This window comes from Chionomys nivalis, chromosome X (assembly GCF_950005125.1).
Source record: "Chionomys nivalis chromosome X, mChiNiv1.1, whole genome shotgun sequence".
NCBI lineage: Eukaryota > Metazoa > Chordata > Mammalia > Rodentia > Cricetidae > Chionomys > Chionomys nivalis.
This window is the reverse complement of record NC_080112.1, coordinates 119,191,334-119,208,169: the sequence shown is the minus strand read 5'-3', so window position 1 is coordinate 119,208,169 and position 16,836 is coordinate 119,191,334. Positions and strand designations below refer to the sequence as shown.

Sequence of the window (16,836 nt, the reverse complement as noted above, 5' to 3'; positions counted from 1 at the left end):
TTTCATAGGTAAAGCAGCAGAGCAAACAGACAATCTACTTCCATCCTGCCCATGCCGCCTTTGTTTCAAAACACTTGTTTCTCTATTTGGGGGGAGATGAAAGATTCCAAAATTGGTTGTAATCAACCAGGCATTGTGCCTCATGCCTTGAATCCCAGCACTTAGTAGGCAGAGAAAGAAATAGACAGACCTTTGTGAGTTTGAGGCCAGCTCAAACCATGGAATTGTATAACTCAAATAGATAAACTTTATACGGGATTATCAATTATGTCTTTTGGTTTTGTTTTTTGGACACGGGGTTTCTCTACATATCCCTGGTTGTCCTAGAACTCACTCTGTAGATAAGGTTGGCCTCAAGCTCACAGAGATCCACCTACCTCTGTCTCTCCAGAGCTGGGACTAAAGGCATGCACCACCATGCCTGGTTGATTATACTATTTTTAAGAACAGGATTTGGGGCTGGAGAGATTGCTCAGTAGTTAAGAACACTTGCTGTTTGTGCAAAGGACCCAAGTTCTTTCTCAGCACCCATATCACATGACTCATAACCATCAGTAACTCCAGCTCCAAGAGATCCGACATCTTCTTCTGGCCTCTTCAGGCACCTGCACATATGTGTAGAAATGCTTAAATAAATAATAAAAATAAATCTTAAAAAAGGAACATAAGGCCGTAAAGTCAGACAGCACAAAACAGATTTCTGACTCTTTATGAAAGACTTGCCATCTCAATTTTCCCTCATTAAAAATATGCACACATGTGAACAGACACTCATGCAAACACATTCAAAACCTTGGGTACTAAAATATTAAGGTGTGTTTACTCGCTTTTCAATAAGACCCTATTCAAAAACAACATCTTAACAATATCTTGTCACAGGACTACATGGATGGCTCAGCAGATAAGAGCATTTGCTTTTCTTCCAAAAGACCCTGATTCAAATATCAGCCCTACAAGGCAGCTCATAACCATCTGAAGAAAATCTCTTCTGGCTTCTAAGTGTACCACTATGCAAAATACCCATAGGTGTTTAAAAGAAAACTCTCAGCAATCCAGAAGGATGACCCCAGCTAAGATGCCTAGCAGTAGTGGAGATGGTGCCTGAACTGGTCATCTCCTGTAATCAGATTGGTGACTACCCTAATTGTCATCAGAGAGCCTTCATCCAGTAACTGAAGAGATGGAGCCAGATGCAGAGATCCACAGGCAAGCATTAGGCAAGCTCTGGGAGTCCTGTTAAAGAGAGGGAGGAGGGATTGCACAAGCTTGGGGGGGGTGTTGGAGAGGATCCCAGTCTTCACAAGGGAACCCATAAAAACAACAACTAACGGGTTCATAGAAGCTCACAGATCCTGGACCAACAGCTAGGGAGCCTGCATGGGACCTACATAGGCCCTCTGCATATATATGATAGTTGTATAGCTTGGTCTCTTTGTGGGGCTCCTAGAAGCGGGATCAGGACCTGTCCCTGGCACTTGAGCTGCCTTTTTGGAACCTATTCCCTATGGTGGGACGCCTTGCCCAGCCCTGATACAGGAGGAGGAACTCTATCCTATTTCAACTTGATGTGCCATGATTTGCGGACTCCCAGAAGAAGCCTGCTCTTTTCTGAATGGAGATGGAGGAGTAGATGGGGGTGCAGAGTGGAAGGGAGAGGGAATGGGAGAAGAGGAGAAACTGCAATCGGATGTAAAATAATAAAAAAAATCATTAATAAAAATAAATAAATAAAAGTTCTTACCTCTCCTCTGATCACTCTTCTGCATTTTTCCAAAATATAATTTCTTATATGCTTTCTCAGCTATCGCACTCGCCTACATGTCTTCTTTCATAGATAGAAAGGAAATGGGCCTTAAAACTAGATTGCATGGATTTTATGGCTAACTATTCTATTTGTTAAAAATAATACATTGAAAAATTTATCTAAACTTTTTAATGCCTCAATTTCCTCATCTATTAAAGGGGACAATGATGTAGGACTGCCCTCTGTGTGCTGTGAATATGTTTTATTGCCATTGGTTAATAAAGAAGCTTCTTTTGGCCAATGGCTTAATAGAGTAAAGCCAGGCAGAAAATACAAACAGAGATGTAGAGAGAGAGTAGGCAGAATCAAAGGGATATTATGTAGCTGTCGAAGGAGAAAAATGTCCACCAGAACCTGTGGAAACCTTGTCTGCAGGCCATGACCTCATGGTGATACACAGAATAATAGAAATGGGCTAATTTAAAATGTAAGAGCTAGCTAGAAATATGCTTAAGCTATTGGCCAAACAGTGCTGTAATTAATATAATTTCTGTGTGATTATTTCTGGTCTGGGTGGCCAGGAGACAAACAAGCAGCCTCCGTCAACAGGACAACAGCCCCTACCTCATTACATTGCTATGGTTTAAATTAAGTGTACAAATGTATAGAAAGTACTTGGAACAATGTCAGGCTCATTACACACATTGGAACAATTCAGTGATTTACATTATCATTACCATTGGTTGGCATCGAATTCTCAAATTATTTAATGTTCTCAGTCCCTGGTTAGCCTGTAAGCTATTTCCAGATAGTGGATGCATTTTAATCTCCACTAGTGCTCTACAAATCATTGTTAAACAAATGCCTGTTCATTGATGTTTAAATGGATATTGTACCTGTATGATGCCAAGAGGCACTTGGAAACCCTCTTAGTATATCTATAACTCATTTTAATAAATAACAAATTGTATAAGAAAGTTTACATGTATAGAATGGTGGCTGGTCTGGCCGGGCAGTGATGGCACACACCTTTAATCCCAGCACTCGGGAGGCAGAGGCAGGTGGATCTCTGTGAGTTCAAGGCCAGCCTGGGCTACAGAGCAAGTTTCAGGACAGGCTCCAAAGCTACAGAAAAACCCTGTCTCAAAAAACCAATCAAACAAACAAACAAAAAAAGAACGATGCCTGGTATTTCTATTATTGCTCCTTTATTTTCACTTTATTGATAAAAGATCCTTTGGGCTAAAGTGTAGATGGACTTTCTTTTTCTGCCACCAACCCCAAATAACAACACAGAGACTTCTTATTAATTATGAAATCTTGGTCTTTAGCTTAGATTTGTTTCAACTAGCTCTTACAACTTAGAATACTCATTTTTATTAATGTATGTTCTATCACGGGACATTACCTCTCTTTCCATCTCACACCTTGTTTCTTCTCTGGATCTTCTGGCATCTCCTACGTGCCTTGATTCCTCCTCCTCTCCCTTTCTCTCCCTGGAAATCCCACCTATCCCTCCTACCTAGCTATTGGGCCTCCAGCTTTTTATTATACCAATCCCAGCAATACACCTTCACACAGTGTACAAATATCTCATCTCACGACACTAGACAGTTTCTTATATCATTAGTGCATTAGTTCTAGCTTAGAAATGAGAGATACTCAGCTCCTAGTTGTGCCTCACAGCAAGTTACTCAACCTCACCGTATAGATTGTGCAGGGATAAATAAAATAAGGATAACTAACTATACTTCAAACTAAAAATGCTGTTACAGGTAGCATTCTGTCTACTTTCCAGCGCACTGACCCCTTGCAATGCCAATAAACTCTTCTTAACAGAAACAAAGGATGATCTATGATAAAAGGCATTACCTTTTTTTTTTAACATTTAAACTACTCTTCTCTAAGAGTATAATAAAACTAATTTTTCCAAAATTACTTTTATTTTGCAGTAGTGGAAATAAAAACCTAGGGCATCAGACATAACGATAGGCAATGAATACGTGCCAATAAAAATTGAGTCCAAAATGGGGGTGACTGGGAGCTAAAAAGATGGCTCAACAGCTAAAAACACATTCCTCTCTCACAGAGGATCCAAGTTCATTTCCCAAACTCCGTATTTGGCAGCTCACTACCACCTGTAACTCCAACGCACCACACACACACTTAAAATCTTTGTAAGAAAAAAATGGTAGCATATATACACAATGGAGTTTTATTCCACCACAAGGAAGAATGAAACTATGTGATTAATAAGAAAGACAGTTCCATTCCTAGCACCCAAACTGGAGGAGTCAGAACTTCCTGAAACTCCCTTTCCAGGAACCTAGACACTCTTCTGATCTCTGTAGGTACCCACATACACATAAACATACTTACATGTAGAGACAAGCATACACATAAAGGAAATAAATCAAAATGTCTCATTTATTCTCCTATATGAAAACACACACAAAAGTAAAAAGGTTGTAAAAGGGAAGCAGTGTTCCAAAGAAAGGGAAGAGAGAACAAGAAAGAGTAATTGGGGAAAAAAATAAATATCACATATTCTGTCTCACATATGAGACTTAGACTTAATACATCATAAAATTAAAAGTAGGGACCATTTGGGAAGAGAAAGGAGAGCAGCAAGAAAGGGAAGAACAGATAAGAGAGGATAATATAAGATAAATATGAACACAATACAATCACATTACAGTGACAAACATGCACAAAAATATCATAATAAAAGCCATTGTTTAAAAATTTTAAAATATCAATATAAAGACTAAAAAACAAAGAATGACAATGGAACCTTCAAAACTGAAGAAAATCAGAGTAATGACAATCATAAAAAAGAAAAAAGAAAACAGTGACACATACTTAAATAAAGTATACATTTAGCATAAACTTCCTATCTGTCAGTAAAAATGTTATTGTAAATACATTAAAATGGTATTTTAGCTTGGATTTACACAAAGACACACAAATCTCTCACATTTCTGTTCCATGTATGAACAGCAATGCATCTGTGTTTGGCCACATTTTCAACTAATTCAGCCACTAATCTAGGAAAAGAGTTAACAGCAATAAAATAGCTAACCAGGCAAAATGGTGCATGTCTAAAACCACAGCATTCAGGAGGCTGAGGCAAGAGGACTGTCCCCAAGTTTAAGGACAGCAAGGACTATAGCAAGAATTTCAGGTCCATGTACTGCGCAGAGTGAAAACCTGTCTTGAGAAAATAAAAACAAGTCAAACAAAAGAGCAGCTCTATGTAGTGTGTGCTGTGAGCTGTGCCAAGCGCTTTATGGTTTAGTTTCTCCATGTAGCCCTGGCTGTCCTGAAACGCTCTCTGTGCAGACCAGGCTGGCCTCGAACTCACAGAGATCCACCTGCCTCTGCCTCCCAAGTGCTGGGATGAAAGGTGTGTGCCACCACTGCTAGGTTTACATTCCTTATTTAACACTTCAACTAAATCAGATACTTTACATGAGAAAAATAAGGTTCAGAGAGAGAAAACAATTTACCTCAAATGCACAATGCAAATGTGTGATTTTTTGGGCCTAAGCCATTAAACTGTACTGTCTTCTCATTCAGCAATACCCAAGAGTAGAGCAGTAAAGGCTCAAAATGAACTATTCTTTACTAATGTTTGGTTTTTAAAAGCAGGTTCAAAAATGCACTACGATTCCCCTACCCTCTTTACTGGATAGAATGTAAAGCACCTGCCTATAGACGGCAAAGGCTTTGCCTGAATCACTGCATCCCCACCCCTTACGCCCATGTTCTTTCCGTACTAACAACAGCGCAGCAATGGCAGGTCCCAGGAGCTGCATCTGGCATGAGCAAACCATGAAAGTGGGACGACAGCAATGATGAAAAACAGTTGAAAGATTTAGTGTTTGACTTGTCCCATTTACTTTCAACCCCCTTTTTTCACTTGCCTTTTTTTTAAAAAAAAAAAAATCTTTCTCATTTGTAGCAAATCAAACTATTGTGCTGTAACGGGCACTGTTGTCCTATTTCAAAAACCATCTAAAATGATAGAAAACTTTTCTAAAAATGTTAAGGATTGCCTTAACTTTGCTCTAGCCTCCACTCTTCCAGTAGTCAGCAATTAACAGACTGTAAACAAACGACAATTTAAACTTGGAAAGACAACCTCCAATCAGCGAGTGTTCAGATAATAGGGCAAAGCCCTGACCCCTCCACTGTGAGGTTTAAGTTCATGATGACTATGTTCTAAGAATCTCTCTTCTGACGATGCCGGTTCCTTGGCAAAGCCCTGACTGTCAGTCTAGCTCTTACCCACCAATGCTAGGAATCTGAAACATTTTAACATTTCGACCATTCCTGAGCAAACAATGTGTACCACTGAATTAAAAGAACTTGGCCCAACAGAGAAAAACACCAGTGACCATTCCCGCAGGTCATAATGGAAATTTAAGGAAATATATGAATGTTTAAATAAAAGAAAAGATTCTAGCAATACAACATGACCTCAATAACTGTTGAGGGGTCATCTCAGACTTACAACTGTCCATGAAGAGACTATGAAAAATGTAAATTAAAAAATAGTTCATGTTCTGACTCTTGACATACAATAGATGCTTCGTGCAATCTAAACTGTGGCTAGAGAGATGGCTCAGTGGTCAAGGGCTAGAGGGCCCAGAGTCAATTCCCAACACCCACATGGCAACTCACCATCACCTGTAATGGAATTACAGACGATTTAGTGACTGCTTTTTGGCCTCCCCAAGCCCCCTTGCTGCCTCCCCAGTGCCCTCTTCTGGCATCTATAGGTACCATGCACTAAGTTGGTGCATAAAAAACATATATACAGGCAAAACATCCATACCCATATCCATAAAATAAAAAATAAAGTCTCAAAAGAAATTTAAAATGCAAAGTGACTGATTTCCTGTCTCAAGGGCACATCATCACATTACCACTCTGATTACTCAGTCCAGCCACTCCGGTCTGAGGGATCTGAGGGATCTGAGGGATCTGAGGGATCTGAGGGATCCTGGAGTCGTGGAAGGAGAAATGGATAGCAATTCCGTTAGTTTGGGTTAGACTGCAGCAGTTCTTTAGGCTTCCTAATGCTTTAACCCTTTAATACAGCTTCTCATGTTACTGTGACTCCCAACTATAAAATTATTTTGTTGCAATTTTTAACTGTCACTTTGCTACTCTTGTGAATTGCAATGTAAATATCTGATATGCAGGATATCTGATTGATATATAACCCACATGTTGAAAACCACTGGGTTAGAGTAATGCCTGGTATGTAGTACATATACTTCATATATATATTAGCTGAATGAATTGCCAGAATGGAGCCACTCCAGCCAGAATACCAGAAAGGAAACAGAAACCGAGAGTAAAAGCACCCATCCAATAAAGACAAATTCAGAAATCGGCACCTAGACCTATAATTACCCTAACCCACCCAGATGCTTAGACACCAGTGTAACAACACAACAACAGCCAGGCATTATGTCACCACCAGAACCCAGCTATCCTACTATAGCAAGTCCTGAACACTCTGTCACAGCTGAAGCACAAGAAAACCTTAAAAACAGCTTTATGAAGATGATAGAGGCCCTTAAAGACGAAATGAGTAAATCACTAAAAGAAATTGAGGGAAAAGCAAACAAAAAAAATGGAGGAAATTAATAAATCCCTTAAAGAAAGTAAAAACAATCTGTTGAAGGAAACAAATAAAACTCATCAAGATCTGAAAATGGAAAAGGAAGCAATAAAGAAATCACAAACGGGAAATTCTGGAAATGGAAAATCTAGGCAAGTGAACAAGAACTACAGATACGAATGTCACCAACAGAACATGAGAGATGAATCTCAGGTATAGAAGATAACAACAGAAGACACTGATATATTAGTCAAAAAAACATTAAATATAAAAAATTCCTGACACAAAACATCTAGGAAACCTGGGACACTATGAAAAGACCAAACTGAAGAATAATAGGGTGCCAAGCTGTCGTGGCACATGCTTCATAATCCCAGCATTCAAGAGGCAGAGGCAGGAGGATCTGAATTCAAGGCCAAACTTGGCTAAAGAACCAGGGCAGCTGCACAGAGAAGCCCTGTCTCAAATAAAGCCAAAAAAAAAAAAAAAAAGAAAAAGAAAAAAGAATAGGAATTTGAAGATGGCTTGAAGAGCTCCATCTTAACTTTAAAAATTCCAGAAAAAAGTCCACTGAGATACAGGATTATAGATACTTCACAAAAGTGAAAGGATGCATAAAATATACCAATTATGATTGGCAAATACTGATGAAGACAATCTTTAATTTAAAACTAGGTGGTTTTCTTTTATAGTCAAGTTGGAATAAAATGGCTGCCAAGATATTAGGTAATGAGAGAAGGAAGTAATATTAAAGAAATCCATGTAATGGACACCAAGGTCAGCTAACAGTTGACTCTTAGGCTATATTTTGCATGTTTTAATATTAATTTAAATTTAAAGATAAAAAATTAAGAATTACACTGAACACTCATGATCCTATGTAAATATGAATGGTTTTGGAATTGCTAAAGGCTAGGGATTAGGTCTCTTTTGTCCGATACCTTCCTTCTGTTTTTAATACAGATTCTTAATATAAATTATGAATTGAAAAAATGTTTACTAATTTCAAAAGTAAGTATATCATCAGAACAAATACATATTAACTGACCCCCACACACACATAAAAGGCTCTCTTATCATAAAAAACCATAGACAGTTTAAAGAGCAAAACAAAGCACAAAAATACACTATAAATATGGTCTTAGAAGACGGAGCACCAAGTACCAGTGCCGACAGACCAGGGTTTGAGCTAGTTTCAGTTGTTTTTGCCCTGCTCTATCTGCTGTCTTCAGATATAAGGAGCAGACAGACAGCCCTCTCTATTGAAAGTTGTGTGACTAAATCAGTGTGTACTCATATGGTAACCATTTACATGGTAACCATTATGAGCAAGGCACTGAGAAGATAAAGTAATTTATTTACCTCCCTAATCTCCAGCACCCACAGCAACAGCTTACTATTAATATGTGCAAAGCCGTGCTTGAAGCACTTGCCTGTGAGGAGGCGAGGGGTACAGTCTCTTATCTCAAAACCACAGTGCCAGATAGAATCCCAGTTCAGAAGTGTCCAGCTTTTCAGATGGGCCATAACTCGTATTAGTGTATATTATGTAATACTCCACGAGGGTCTGTGGCACTATTCCATAAGCCTATTAATAAATTCTACAATAAATATAAATAAAGATGACTACTAAGGAGAAAAGGGACTTTGATATTTTCAAATTGTATTTTGTTACCACTTGAGTTTTGGTACCTAACTTACCCAATGTAATTTTTAGCAATTTCCAGAGCTTTGGAAGTCTAAATTTTTCAAACTAATTGTGGGTCTAGCCAATTCATTTAAAATACTAAAAGGGGTAAATTTAGTTTACTTTACTTAAATGATGAGGCAAGTCCGGTATGTTTATGCTACTCCCTCACTCCACATCCCTCAGCTACTAAGTATCCGAGAGAAAATCAGAACCCAAGCTGCCTAGCTACAGTGTTTATGTTCTCAACAACTATCCTTCATAAATAAACTCCCCCATAGAATGTTTTAGAATACCAGAGAGATATGTAAAAGTCAAAGCAGTATTAAATGATGCGCTATATTAACATAACATGAGAACACTCTCAGGGCAGCATTTATTCATTATTAAGTAACTAGAAAGGACATCATGGGCCCAGTGCTTGGGATGCCAACAACAGGCAAACCAGATGAGGTCCGGGTCACCTTCACAGAGCCAGCAGCCAGGTTATCACAAAAGCTTAAAGATGACCCAATGGGGCAAGTTTGAACCTACTCTTCAGTTTCAAAGGAAAGGAGGCTATTTACAATATCAGATGGTGCAACAGGGCCTGGTATTTAAGCTGTTCCCTGAATAGTATTGAGATTTGAAAGGACAGAGAAAAAGAATTAAAAAAAAAAATGAGTTACATGGCATGGCTTCCTATAGTGGAAATAATGCTAAACCAGAAATAATGCTAATTGCAAAAGTGTAATATTTGAAAAAAAAACAAGTGAAACCAAGAGAAATTTGTACTAGCATAATAAAAATGTTGGAAAACCTCTGTAGAGTCAAGTCATGAAGATCTGGGCTTGCTCAGTTAAGACATTGGAATTTGAACCTGCAGGAGGTGCTAGAGGTCATTTTACAAGAACTATGTCCTACAACACCAGCTTTGGCTCTTAGGAGATGTTAATAACCATACTAAGTCCTACTTGGGACCAAAAAAATAAAATAAATCTGGACGGCTTTCAACTAAAGGCTCAGACCTTAAGACAATTCTAAACTCAAAGTATAAATCTATGGTGATAACGGAAATGTTGGAGAAGCAACTTCTTAAAGGAAATAACAAATCTCTTAAGAGTCCAAACGACGTTCCTAAAATCGAAGCGATTCTTTTGTACACAAAAGGAACTTCCAGCCTTCCAAAAGAAGGATATGTATAAGAAATTAACAGATCGGTCCTCGAAAAACAAATTCTTAAACAGCACAATGATCTGTATGCTATGGTGATGGTTTTTTTTTTTTTTTTTTTTTTTTTCCGGCTTTGTTGTTTTGTTGTTTTCAGACATCTGCCTGAGTAGCCTTTGCTCTAGAACTCGGGGATCCGTCTGCCTCTGCCTCCCAAGTGCTGAAATGAGAGGTATGTGCGCCGCCAGGCCTGGGCAAGCTGGGATTTTGCAAAGTTGTTGACAACTTACCTTGCAACACAGGTAACAATTTGCCGGAGGCAAGCGGACTGCTCCGCCTGCTTTGAACAGGCTTTGTTCAGGCCCTGGAGTTTCTAGTTCCCTAGTCCCTTTGTAAACAGAGTAGAAAAACAAAAGCACTGCTATTTAGCGAATTTACCAGAGTTTTCATTCTTATGTATTAACGTAAATAACTGGGCCAGGCATTCAGTTTAATGCTCTGTAAAACATGTTTTTGGTTTTATTTTTTTTTTCAGCCAATAATTTCAGATTCCCTAATGGCTTCCCATTGTTCTGACAACCAAATTCAAATTCTTTCTGAGGGCTTCCAAACTCTACGTATGTATATCTATTATCTCTAACACTCTCTGGTCCACCTTGCTAAAGACCTTACCACACTGTCTTTTCTGTTCTTCGTGAATCCTATGTCTGAATTTTCCCCGGAGAATGTGTTCCCAATTTTTTGTTTGTTTTTTGAGACAGGGCAACTCTCTGTAGCTTTGGAGCCTGTCCCGGAACTAGCTCTTGTAGACCAGGCCGGCCTCGAACTCACTGAGATACGCCTGCCTCTGCCTTTCAAATGCTGGGATTAAAAGCATGCGCCACCACCACCTGGCAACCCAGATTTTTTTTTTTTTAAGAGACAGAACTCAACAATGTAGCCCTAGCTGTCCTGAACCTCCTTAGCTCTATAGGGCAGGCTGGCTGGCTTCAAACACATGGGGTTCGGCCTCCTGTTGTCCCCAGAGTGCTGGAATTAAAGGCACGCACCACCAGGCCCAGCTTGTTCCCAGTTCTTGAGAAACTAAAAGCATTCTCTCTTCTCTTTAGGGCTGTACTCAAAAACCACCTCTTCTCTAAGAAGCGATATAGTTGCCAGAGTTCTCCAGAGGGAGACACAGAACACATAGGGGATTCATGTAGTTCTGGGAGGGGAGATATACTATGGGAATTGACTTACCAAATCGCAACAACAGAGACGTCCGATAGCAGTCTGTCTGAAAACTGGGTACCCAGGGATGCTGGGGTAGAGCTCAGTCTCCGTCTCAAGGCCTCAGAACTGAGGAAGCCAACGATGAAACTCTCAGTTTAATGGAGACCAAAAAACCTGAGAACCTAAGGGGCCACTGGTTAAGAGTGGAGCCTCAGTCCAAAGGCAAAGGAGCCCGGAGTTCCGGAGTTCCGATGTCCAAGGCAGCAGGGGAAAGAGTGTCTCTCCTAAGTGTGGGAGAGAGCAACACGCCTTCTGTACGTGTTCTCTGCAGCCAATTGGATGGTATCCACCCACACGGAGGGCAGATCTTCCCCGTGGCGTCCACTCAGATTCATACACTAATCTCAGGACCGCCCTCAGAGACACACCCAAACTCCGGACTAGCTAGATATTTCTTAGTCCAGGTAAGTTGCCAACCAGCATTCACCAGCATACACCGCCCTTGTGAAACTAGGTGTTTTCTAGATTTTTACACTCTATGTATTTTACTTCTTGCTGTTTTTACAATCTATAAGGATTCAGGCTTACAAGTTTTTCCACTATGCCTACTATATAGAGCCTTGGCACATGGAAGACATTAAACGGATTTTATACCATGAAATACTAAATTAATTAGTAATACTTAAAAACTTCATTGCTATAAATACCTCTCATTCTGAGAAAACCATTTTCTCTATTTTTGAAAAGCTTACTCTAGAGCTGTTTAGTTTTTCACACTTTCTATGCTTCTTTAAAATGTGATTTTTTTTGCCAAATCTTTACACTAGTTTACAGAAGTAAACAGTAGAATTACACCAGAAACAAACTGCAGAAAAGGTTTTAATAATATATTAAACCTCACAAATTAAGCAATTTGAATATGTAGGTTAATCTCATTTCAGTACTGCAGATCAAATTAATGAATATAATATAAAAGGAAAAGGGAATAGTAGCAGAACCTGAAGTTAGCTTTAGTAAAATCAGAAATGATCCTTTTAGTCTGAGCTGGTTCTGTGGTATGTAACCCAAGCACTGAGTAGCTGAAGATCAGAGGGTCACAAGTTCTCCCTCAACTACATACCAAGCCAGAGGCCAAGTATGAGCCTCGTGAGACCCTTTTTTCAATTTTTTTTAAAGGAAAAAGAAACATTCAATATGATAATCGCTAAGTATATCAAACAATCTGCCAAATATTGAAAATGCAGAGAAAAAATGCTTATGGCTAACTCACACCCACTAATTTTCTTTATCTTCCAGGCCAAAAAAAATGAATATTTTTTAATTAGAAAGTCACACTAGTGATAATCTTAGTTTAGGCTTAATAATAATAATCTCAAAGGTAAACAAGTAAAATGTATGTCTCAAAAATGGGTTGCAAAAAAAATGAACATGGTGGGCCTACTAGGGTAAGTACCCTTTCCTATCACCTTCTAAGTTTTACTAGAACTAAAGTAAGTTCTAGAAATTCATTGCAAAAGGAAGTATCTGCAGCAAGTGACCTAACTAACCTGATCATTGATAGCCTCTATGCTCTTCTGAAAATTACTTCAAAACATCGACTAAAACCGATAGAACCACACCACACATTTTAAATTTTGCTAATAAAGATGGCAACTTAAAAATACTGAGCATTTGAAGTTCTTGTCTATTTCCAAATGCTTCATTTTGATACTGCAGCAGAAGCTCTTCTCATTCATTGCCTCACGACCAAACTTAAGTGCTACCAGGAGAGGGAAATGCTGTCACCATCTTCACTGGCAACTTGCTTTGCTTCCCAGACTGCTGCTAATTAGTGAACTGTTGTGGCAATGCCAGCACCTGGTCACACATTAAGCAAACATATCAATCACTGGTAAGTGTAAGGGTATTAATAAGGACTTGTGGCTAAGGGGGCTAATGTTTTTAGATATAGAATGATGTCACGGCTCTTTAACTCATTTTGCTCAGTTTTCAAGTTTGAGCACTAGCTAAAACCTCTCTCTAGAAGCACGGTTGCACACGTCAGCATGTGCTAGTTCACTGGGATCGGCCTCCACTTTCGGCTTCTCCATTCAATTTCCCTACACTAATTACAGCATGGAAACGGGCAAAGGCACCTCAGTGCAGGAACTAACATGGCAACGACATGGGAAGAAAGTGAAATGGCTAAAAAAGTGGGGGGCTTGGTTTTGTTCGGTTGTTTTGAAAGAACCACGAGCTTCCAAAAGGTACCATATGAAACCGTGGCTTCTCTTTAAAAGGCAGGTCCCCTCCCAACAGAGGTAGCTAGTTTTAGAATCCAATGCTTCTCAGTGCCCATTCAATGTGCTTAGTGACTAACCTGAGTGACTCGCTCCAAATCTCTATGGTCATCCTCCAACTACACTTAAATGCTGAGCATCCTAATTTATAGATAGAGAAATGGAGGCAGGGTTACAAACCCCACCAGACCTTCTTTAATCTGGCCTGCTCCACTGCCAGGAAGGTTTAGGGCCGCGTACAAACATTTCATCCAAACATATATACACACATTTTACGTGACTGGTGTTTGGACTAAGTTATTAAAACCTAGAAAGAAACCTCTCAAGTTCCTCAACAGATGCTTCTTAAATGATATTTAATAGAGAAATTTGTTCCATTTTTTTTCTGTAAATGATAGGCTTGAACCCTGTAAGACTCCAAGAAAATAAATCATCAACGGGGAGTTTTAAAAGGGGGTGAAAAGAGCCAAGGCATTCACAATTGAAGACATTCAGAACTAAGTTAAAAAGCTTGGAGGAAAAAGAAGTGTTCTCGACTGGGGAGCCAGCGATGGAGTCTCTCAAAATTCTGAAAGCGGGATGGTTTAGGAAGCACAAAGTAGAAACTGTTAGAGGACGAGAGACTGTGAGGCTGAGGTTGACAGAGGAACCCTAGAGGATCACGGCAGCGACAGGGAAAAACCAGAGAAGATCTTGGAAGGATGACAAAGAAGCCCAGGAAAACTGAGTTCTGACTGGGGTCCTAGAAGTACCCACCCTTCTGGTAGGGCCAAAGGGACCTGCAAAGTGCAAAGGTGCGGAGCTCTGAGCGCGCGACAGCGCGGGGCTGAAAACCCGGGTGGGCAAAGAGAGGAGCTGGTTCCCCGCCTCGCAGTTCCCCGCGCAGATCCCAACTCCGTGCCGCGCACCGCGGGTGCAGAGGGTGGGGAAGCCCGTGGAGCCCCTGGGACTTCAGGGTCCCGCCTCACCTTGACGGCTGAGTCCCTGCACCCAGCCGCCCCTCCGCGGGCAGCTGCGCTCCCGAGGGCCAAAGAGGGAGTCGCGCAGCGCAGCCCGGGTCCCCTTCTGCTGCGAGGCACAGACTCCCGCACCGCTGCACCCCCTAGTCGCCCTGGCCACTTCTCCAGATCTTCGGGCAGAGGGAGAGCGCTTACCCTAACCCGAACGCCGCTCCGGTTATTTGCCAAAGTCCCTCTTCCAGGCTGCCTGGGAATTGGAGCTGAGCTGCCGCGGCGGCAGCGGCAGAGCCTCCGCCTGACCTCACCAGGGGGTGGGGGATAAGGGAGGGGAGCGGGAGCCCAGCTGGGGAGGGGAGGGAGAGTGGTGGGAGGGGAGTGCGTGGGCGGGGGAAACATGGCGGCAGGGGTGGCCCTGCCGGCGCCTGCGCGGAGGCTGGGGCTAGGACTGTGTGTGGGGTCCGAGTTGAACACTCAGCCAAAGAGAGAGGCAAGGCTGGGTCCGGAAGCAGGATGACTGCCAAGTGGCCGGGGAGCCTTTGAAACCAGGACACTTGGGTGTGAGCCCGCATAGCTTCTAATGTCCAGGAGGCAGAAGTGAAAACTGTCAAGTATCAAGGAACAGCAGAGCATGGACTTCTCCAAGGAAGTTACCAAGAGCACCCTGCCAGCCATAACTTTGGCCTCTTCGAAGTCACTCCAGAGACCAAGCAAAGAGGTACTGAGAAAGAGATGTCGCATTACCTCAGTGGGGCCCAAAACTCAAAATAAACCTGATCCAGGCACACATACAACTAATTGTTCATCACTCTTATAATGATCTGGAATGTGTGCATCGTGTCTCCTTTCTATTAGAGTACAGAATATTAGGGAAGAGGAAGAACAACTACAAACACAGCAGTTTAACATTTTACCGACTATTATCCACGCTGTGCTTTGAACTCGCTGTACCGTCTGCGCTACTCCACAAGGTGAAGATTATGAACTAGGAAATGGTAAAGCAAGGCGAATCTCTTCACCACAATGCTACACTAATTCCAAACTGCGGAGACCACTCTTCTAAGTTTTAAATCATCATTCTTTCTGCCTAGTTCCATTAACCTAGACCCCAACCAATAAAACAAAATGAAACAGTCCAGTCAGCTTGCCCCTTGCCCATCTTCTGTTAATCATTCGCCTTCCTGACAGTCGAGCCTTCAGGTCACCTCCTTCTCTTTCTTCAGTCATCCTTTCTACCTATTGCTCTAGACTCCCTCATCATTTCTACTTCAAAGTCTAGTCTCAGGCAGATAAGGTGGCTCAGCAGGTTAAGGCATCTGCTGCCAAGCTGGAAGGCCCGAGTTTGATCCCCAGGCCTCACAGTCTCATGTGGTGGAAGTTGCCCTCTCACCTCCACAGGTGCTTCACAGTGCCAATGGCCACCTGCACTCTCACAAACATACAAATACACTCCAAATATTTTTTTTTTGTAAATTTCTAGTTTTTTCCTTGAAAAAATACTGGAGCTTGCTTAGCAACCAATCTAATTGATCGCTGTCGGGGTTTAGCCTAGCTTTAAGAGAGTGATGAGACTAGGGACTGGAATGATATGTGTGTCCCAATACTTCGTTCGCCTACCAGTAAGCTGATCTGGAGTCTGAGATCTCAATATTTCTGTCCTCATATTTTATAAGTTCCTTACAATGAAATTCAGGCAGCACGATAGATTTTAGGCAAATTTAGGAATAACTAGCTACTTAAAAGTGTGCTAGAGCTAAAGACAGCCCACCATACTTATCAGACTGGCACCACCATGATAGTTACTCCAAGTACACGTGTGAAGTGCACGATTACTTTTTACCTATCAGTGCATTCAGTCCAGTCCACCTGTGTTAACGGTGGTGCATTCCCTGGCTTCCCCGCTATGCTTATCCAATAACTATTGTATATGTAACCAGACAGGCAATGCCCATCAGTGAGATGGCCCCTGCTAGTTTACAGTCTCATCAAGATGCTTCCAAGGTAATTAATTTCACTATGTGTCAAAAGCCTAGACTACAGTTTAAAATAAACACAGATTCAGCCGGGCGGTGGTGGCGCACGCCTTTAATCCCAGCACTTGGGAGGCAGAGGCAGGCGGATCTCTGTGAGTTCGAGACCAGCCTGGTCTACAAGAGCTAGTTCCAGGACAGGCT

The 16,836-nt window shown here is 41.2% G+C and overlaps 1 protein-coding gene across 4 annotated transcripts in view; it reads right to left on the bottom strand.

Moving 5' to 3' along the window:
* The window catches only part of Klhl13 (kelch like family member 13), a 178,077-nt gene extending 163,089 nt beyond the window's left edge, over positions 1-14,988 (bottom strand). For 2 of the 4 annotated variants that reach the window (XM_057760279.1, XM_057760286.1), the window contains exon 1: positions 14,861-14,988. The gene's annotated coding sequence lies outside the window, so the exon portion shown is untranslated. Of the gene's footprint in view, positions 1-11,454; positions 11,554-14,674; positions 14,776-14,860 lie in introns of those variants that run through there. The other 2 variants (XM_057760280.1, XM_057760281.1) reach the window with 2 other exon arrangements.
* Positions 14,989-16,836: the final 1,848 nt, after the last annotated feature.